This window comes from Rutidosis leptorrhynchoides, chromosome 3, assembly GCF_046630445.1.
Source record: "Rutidosis leptorrhynchoides isolate AG116_Rl617_1_P2 chromosome 3, CSIRO_AGI_Rlap_v1, whole genome shotgun sequence".
Lineage (NCBI taxonomy): Eukaryota > Viridiplantae > Streptophyta > Magnoliopsida > Asterales > Asteraceae > Rutidosis > Rutidosis leptorrhynchoides.
This window is the reverse complement of record NC_092335.1, coordinates 190995338-191003264: the sequence shown is the minus strand read 5'-3', so window position 1 is coordinate 191003264 and position 7927 is coordinate 190995338.

Here is a 7927-nt window from a genome sequence, read left to right as displayed (position 1 = left end):
AGAATCGGAGCTCCCCACGGTGAAGTACTTGGTCGTATGAATCCACGATCCAGTAATTCTTTTAACTGACTCTGAAGTTCTTTTAACTCGGACGGTGCAAGTCTATATGGAGCACGGGCAACTGGTGCAGCTCCTGGTACTAAATCTATTTGAAATTCTACAGATCTAAATGGAGGTAATCCCGGCAACTCTTCCGGAAAAACTTCAGGAAAATCTCTTGCCACAGGCACGTCGTTGATGCACTTCTCTTTTTCTTTCTTTTCGACTTTATTAACATGTGCTAGAATAGCATAACATCCCTTTTCTAAACACTTCTTGGCTTTCAAACAGCTAATGAGTTTTAACTTTGAGTTACCCTTCTCTCCATAAATCATCACCGGCATTTTATCCTTACAAGGAATGCGAATTGCCTTCTTGGCACACACAACTTCAGCTCCTACTTTGGACATCCAGTCCATGCCGACTATTACATCAAAACTTCCTAATTCTACGGGTATCAAGTCAATTTTAAACGTTTCTCCGGCTAAATTTATTTTACAATCACGACAAATTTTATCGGCTTGAATTAGTTTACCATTAGCTAACTCAATCATGTACTTAGCATCTAGAGGTAATGATGAACAATTCAATTTAGTGTAAAAATTTCTACACACGTAACTTCTATCGGCACCAGTATCAAATATAATAGATGCTGATAAGTTATTAATGGTAAACGTACCCGTAACAAGCTCCGGGTCTTCACATGCCTCTCTAGCATTAATAATAAATGCTCTCCCACGTGCAGGTCCGATATTCTTCTCAGGAGTCGGGCACTGGCTCTTATAGTGACCTTGTTTTCCACACCCATAACAAGTAATGGTAGCCAAAGCAGTTCTATTTGCATTGGTGGCAGGAGTCTTGGTACCATTTGTATTTGTAACGAGAGCCCTACAATCTTCAGCAAGATGACCCTTTCGATTACATTTGTTGCATACCACATTACAGTAACCAGAGTGATGTTTGTGGCATCGGTTGCATAAAGGATTTTGTCCTTTGTAACTAAAGCTTAAACCACTACCCGCACCTTGCGTGATTTCTTGTTTCTTAAAAGATTGTTGTTGGTTACCTCGATCATAATTTCCATTCCACTTTCTTTTGTTACCTGATACCTTCACATCAGTATTGGATACTTTCTTATCCATGATGACCTGATCCATTAGCTCGTTTGCCATGGTTATAGCTTCATGAATTGTCTTAGGTTTCGATGATGTAACATTTGCCTTGACCTTTTTGGGCAAACCATCTTTGTATATTTCAATCTTCCGTTCTTCAGTTGGAACCAATTCAGGACATAGCAAAACTAATTCCATGAATCGCTGATTGTAGTTGGTGATTTCAGTACCAATAACCTTCAGACTTCGTAATTCATCTTCCAACTTCCTAACCTCGTTCCTTGGACAATATTCATTGATTAACATTGTTTTGAATTCTTCCCATGGAGTATCATAAGCTACATCTCCTCCTACAGCCTTCACAAAATTTTTCCACCACGTGAGTGCACTATCTTGTAAAGTGCACGATGCATACTTGGTCATGTCCTTTTCAACACAACCACTGATTTTAAACACAGTCTCCATCTTTTCTATCCACCGGGTTAAACCGATCGGTCCTTCCGTTCCACTGAATGATGAGGGCTTGCAAGCTTGAAAAGTCTTGTAGGTGCATCCTACACGAGGATTTGGGTTAACTGCAGCAGCTCTTGCAGCCTCGACCCATAACATTCTGTCGTTTACTCGCTGGTTGATGAATTCCTCGACTTCTTGTTCCGTCATTCGATTCAATCGCGCCATATTCTTCTATAAGAATGAAAAGAAAATAATTATTCACATGGAATATTATAGATGTAGTGTATATTTACAGTACATTATAGCTTATTAATAATATGAACCAGGTATTATTATAAAAGCCTTTTCTTCTTATTAGCGTTTTATAATTATATCTAGGGTAGTACCTACCCGTTAATGTTCATACTTAATAGCTTAGTACAGAACCAATTACTACCATCTAAATAATACTTAACCATGGAAAATTATTGCATTTCATACTTCATTATTTTACATATGCTTATCTTACATTGAACATTAAGCAAACCACAATAATAATATTATACAAAACATTATATGATCCCATGGTTTAATACGGCAGCGCATCGTTTGGTCTATTTTCTAGGACGTTTAGGTTCAAAGAATAACTTAACGCTTATCCTAGCTGTCTGCCTATATTTTGGCTGTGGGGCTGAAGAACTGGATGCCGGGATAGAACGAATAGGAATAGCGGGAATAGGGGTGGTAGTGTCTAGTGGAGTTGGTGCCACATCATCCTCACTAAACTCGGGATTTGAATTTTCTAATTCATTAGCCTTTCGTTTCTTTCCTAGTTCGAACTTGTCTTTTGTAATTTCCTGTATTTCTTCCTCGGTTTCACTTTCCTCCTCGGGTTCACTTTCCTCCTCGGGTTCACTTTCCGGGTTCTCTATAGTCGGTTCATCCGGAATTTGTGAGTCTTCCCCAAAGATATTATTTTCGTCATCAGATAGGTTAATGACTGGAACACCATCTGAAGATTCTGGTTCGGAGTCGCTGAATGTGATAACAAGTTTTGAGCCCGACATCTATCACACAACAACTAACCCATTAGTACTACATAATATTTACATATAAATTTTAACCAACAATGATAAGCAATGGTTTTTAAATCAGACCCGGTCAAAGTCCAGACTTACTAATGTATCCTAACGACTTATCAGTTAGACACACTAATGCAAACCTGGTTCGCTAAGACCACCGCTCTGATACCACATGTCATAACCCGTCCTTAACCATAAGAACGAGTTAGATAACGTATGATTTCATTGCGAGGTATTGACCTCTATATGCGACATTTTTAAAAGAACAACTGCATTTATTTTACTTTACAAACCATAACTCTTATTTTAATACAAGCTTTAGACAATAAAAAGATGATTATCGTTTAGCGATAATCTTAGACTTACAAACTTTACATGTGATGATAACAATACGATTTCTAGCATATTTTACATTACAATTCCTCGGATATGCAGTTTTATTTTTGACACAAATATGCATACTCAAGATCTTGCTTAAATTCAACATGTTGCAGCGGAAGCTTTTAGTTATCACCTGAGAATAGACATGTTTAAAACGTCAACATAAAGTTGGTGAGATATAGGTTTGATGCCGGCAGCGATATAAATATAGACCACAAGATTTCATATGTAAACATTTTAATAAAAATATTCTAAGTGGTTGAGCACTTGGTAACCATACTTAACATTTAATCACGTCGCATATTCCCTTTATTATGAAATCTTACTACACCGTACCAAGTGTAGTTACGAAACGAAGTACTGTGCAACCGTTGAATACTGGTCGTCCAGTCCGGTTGGGGTTGTCAGGCCCGATAGATCTATCAACAGGATTCGCGTTTACAATACCGCTGTAAATAATAGTTACCAAGCTACAGGGAAGTATGCCAGTGGTACAACTCAACGTAGAATATATTTTTCAGTTACTTGTGTCCATAACGTAAAACATAAAATACATGTATTCTCATCCCGAAATACTTAGAGTTTAAAAGTGGGACTATATACTCACTTTTGCCTTGAAGATATATATTTTGACTTGGTCTCCGGTTGATATCACGAACCTATCCATATATAATATATCAATATATTTTTATTTTAAACAATCGTCACATATATATACTTATAATACTTTTTATGTCTTCTTAGTCCGTAGTTAGTAATTTAATTTTAATGGTTCATTTTTAGGTGTTTTAATAATTAAATAAAACCCCCATCGAAATAAATAAAACCCCCATCGTATTCGTATTGGTCGGGATTAATCTTGACCCACGGTACCGGTGTTGTCAAATGACGTGTTGCGTACATAAAGTACCGGTGTTGTCAAATGACGTGTTGCGTACAATCATGGGATCTTATGATTAATCTTCTCGTATTGTTTACGGGTGATCCTGAAATATATAAAATTAAATTATGAGTACATATATATAAAATATCATGTTATTTTAAAAAGATGTGATTTATTTAATTTTTCTCCAATTATTTCCGTGGCTAAACTAGTCTTGGATATCCGATTTTGTTTTGGTCATAGTTTCTTCGTTACAACTCCGTTTTCGTTGGTTCAACTTGCCACTTCCTTGGATCGAGTCCTTATTTAAGAATATTAACTGTAAATACCTTAGTTTGTATTCGAAATCACAGGTCATAGGTCAAACTTTGGTGAAACTTATGAAGTTAATCATTTTCCATCATGTAAACAACCTTAAATGATTATTTTTCTAAAAATACTTATACTTTGAGTTAAATCATGAAATTTTTATGTGTTATCACATTCATAGTAAATATCATTTTTCCAGAAAATAAACCTCCAATTCAAGGTTCAAGATAGTTTTTAATTATCCAACCCAAAACAGCCCCCGGTTGCACTCCGACGTCGTAAAAACAGTTTTTAAGGTGTTCTTTGAAAAACCAAGTTATACCTTGTTAAATTAGAATATATTTATGATATATTACAGGTCTTGAAGTATTTTAAAAGTTAAGTTAGAAGGATCTATTTAGTTTGCAAACAAGTTTGAAAACATTCAAACTATGTTCTTGTTGTAAAAATTTTATACCATAAAATAAGATAGCTATATATATATGAATCGAATAAGGTTATGAACAAAGTTACTACCTCAAGTTACTTGGACAAGATTGCTGTAAAAGGGGAGTAAAAACCTAGAACCAAAAGAGTGATGGAGTTGAATGAAAAATTGGAAGTAAACTTGTGTTCTTGGAAGGATTCTTGAAGTGTTTTTGTAAGGGTTTTCTTATGGTGATTAAGTGATGTTTTTGAAGCTAGATCTTCATGGTAACTTTGCTGAATTGATTAAGGGTTTTAAGGCTTCTAAGTATGTGTGTGTTTTGGCTAGAAAGTTGAAGTAAAATGAATCAAAATGATGATCCTTGGATACTCCTTAAAAACGTGAATCAAGGGTAGACATGGACAAAATTTCAAGTTGTAATTTTATGTAATTAGTCAAGCTATCCTCCAAATTCAATTACCTTATACCTAGGGCATGAACAAGGGCTGGTTGGTGGTGATTTGATGTGTATATACCAATAGTAAATACGTATAGAAGCTAGGTATGATACGAGTACATATACCGTAGATATACGTATAGAAATCTTGTGAAAAATGGAATGAGAATTCAAATATAGCTATCTTTTGTGAATATACTTATATTGTTTTATGTATTTAAGTCCTTAAAAAGTGATTAAATACATTATATATACGATATATGTATAAACATTATAGGTCATAAGTATTTATATCAAAAAACGTTACGTATGGTTATTGTTTTGAAAACTTAAGTTAGTAGTTTCAAAATATACTTATAACTTATTGTTATTAATACAAAATGAGGTATTAAAACATTCTTAGATCATGTTAAATATGTATATATACATATATATACACAAACGTATAATTATCATATGTTATATAGTTCGGGATATCATCGGTCAAACTAGACGGTCAAACGTTGTGTAAAACTCTTTTCAAAAACATAAATCTCAACAATTTGGATTGCTTATCATGTTGATAAGGTTTAATTTATGTAAATATTAATCTTATAAGTATAGAACGATCGAAAAAGTGCGGGTCATTACAATAATCTATAAAAATGTATCACTTACGTAATTAATTTTCGGTATGAACGAATCATTCCACTTGGTACAATCCTTGGGTATGTGCAAGATCTTGTAAGCATAAACATAAACATTTATAATTATATACTTATACTTGTATACTTATAATTATATACTTATACTAATTTTTCTAATTAAAAATGTACATAACATTTTCTTCATCAAACCTATCAATTTACTAATTAAAATTGGATTTTAGGACCAATTATAATCAAAACTTAAGCAACTTAACAAACTAAGCATGAAATTCATGAAACTAAACATATTGTCATACAACAATTTCATGTTCTTGACAATTTCATCACAAAACCCACCACTTTACTAACTAAATTCGGATTTAAATATTCAAGGAATCATCAAACATAAGCATAGTAACAAACTAAACATGAAAATCATAAGCTAAAACATATATAATCACAACAATTATCAAATGTTAACCCCAATTTTCGGATTTGGGGTTTTAACAAACTAAACATGAAAAAGAATCAAAATTAAAAAAGAAAAAAGTGAAGAACATACCTTGGTAGTGATTGGGATGAAAGATTGTTGGATTTGGTGTGGAAGAAGCGGGAAATCGCCGGAAATCGCTCAATAACACTGGAGTTGTGCGAGTTTTTTTGGTAGGTGAAAGTGAGAAAAAGGTAGCCAAGTTTCAGCTTTTCTGCCGAAACTTTTCCCAGACGACCCGTTCCGGATGATAAATCGTCCGGGAATCAAATGGAGGGAAACGAAATTTTAGGCGCGGTTGTGTGAGTTTTTTTATTTATTTTTGGACTGATGAAGCTTATCGTCCGGAAAGGTTTTCCCAGACGATTTATCGTCCGGAAAGAAAAAGGCTCCAAAATTGCCACATTTTGGAGCCAAATATTTTCAAGCCAAAAATAATAATAATTAAATAGTATCTTCCGGGACGATTTGGAGTCGTCCGGGAAAGTGGGTCAAACATGCAGGTGCTAGTGGGTCCGTTTTTTGGTGTGTAGTAGCTCTTCCCGGACGATGGCCATCGTCCGGAAAAACCTCCGTCCATTAAAATCGATTTTCTAGTAGTGGATGTCAAGTCCTATAATTTGCACGAAGAAGAAGAAGATAAGGAAGTTTATGTGGGTGGTAGTAATGTTTGTGATACGGTCAAGAAGAGGGTTCCTGCATTTTTTTGGGAAGATGAGGAGTATTTTTTTAAAGAGGTGGAGTAAGTTGGTTAGATTCGCAAAAGTTGAAGAAATATTAATTAAACCTATTTCTTTGAATAAATCTAAGATTGGTTAGCATAGCGAGTAGCTACATTAAAAGCAAAAAATAACTTACAACGGAGTCATGAGCCACTGATCCCATCGAGTAGCTAGGCGAACAAAACATCGTTCGGGAATTGCCAAATGTGCCATAAGGTAGAAGCAAAAATGTTGTACAAACAATCATTTACTATCACAGACTGTCTAAGGGAATTGAACTAATCGATAAGGTTGAACCATGAATCGAATTATGTTTAGAAAGACTAAGCTATGGCGGGAGTATATCAATAGCTACCCTATAAACAAACATGTTAACCTTCCTAAGAATTATGTTGACCCATCTCGTGGCAAGCTCAGAAACAGGAAGCATCCTATCATCGATGTGATAACGAGTAGCATCGACTTGGAATTGACCATCAATGCATATGGAGTATGGACCATTCACTAGCACCAGAAGAATTCAAAAAAATCACAAACTAACATGGTGTAGGATTAATGTGCAAGGTATAACATATAACTATATGGCCAACTTCATTTGAGCCTTTGGGATCACACACATATACACCGAGACGTTAAATAAAATATATATATGATGTATATATATTACTCAAGTAACAAAATAGTAAATCGAAATTAATTCATTTACTATTCATATGAATAGTAAATGAAACGACATTAATTAATTTACTATTCACATGAAAAAGACATGATAGAAATTATTAATTATAAGTTACATAACATACCCCTAAAGTATTTGAGAAATACGACTTTTTAAAACCAAATCAAATGAAATATGAATTAATTGATTGATATGAATTAATTAATTAATTTAATATTTATAACATGCCAAAACGTGTTAAATTAAATTAACTTGATCCAATATTAATATATATATATATATATATATATATATATATATATATATATA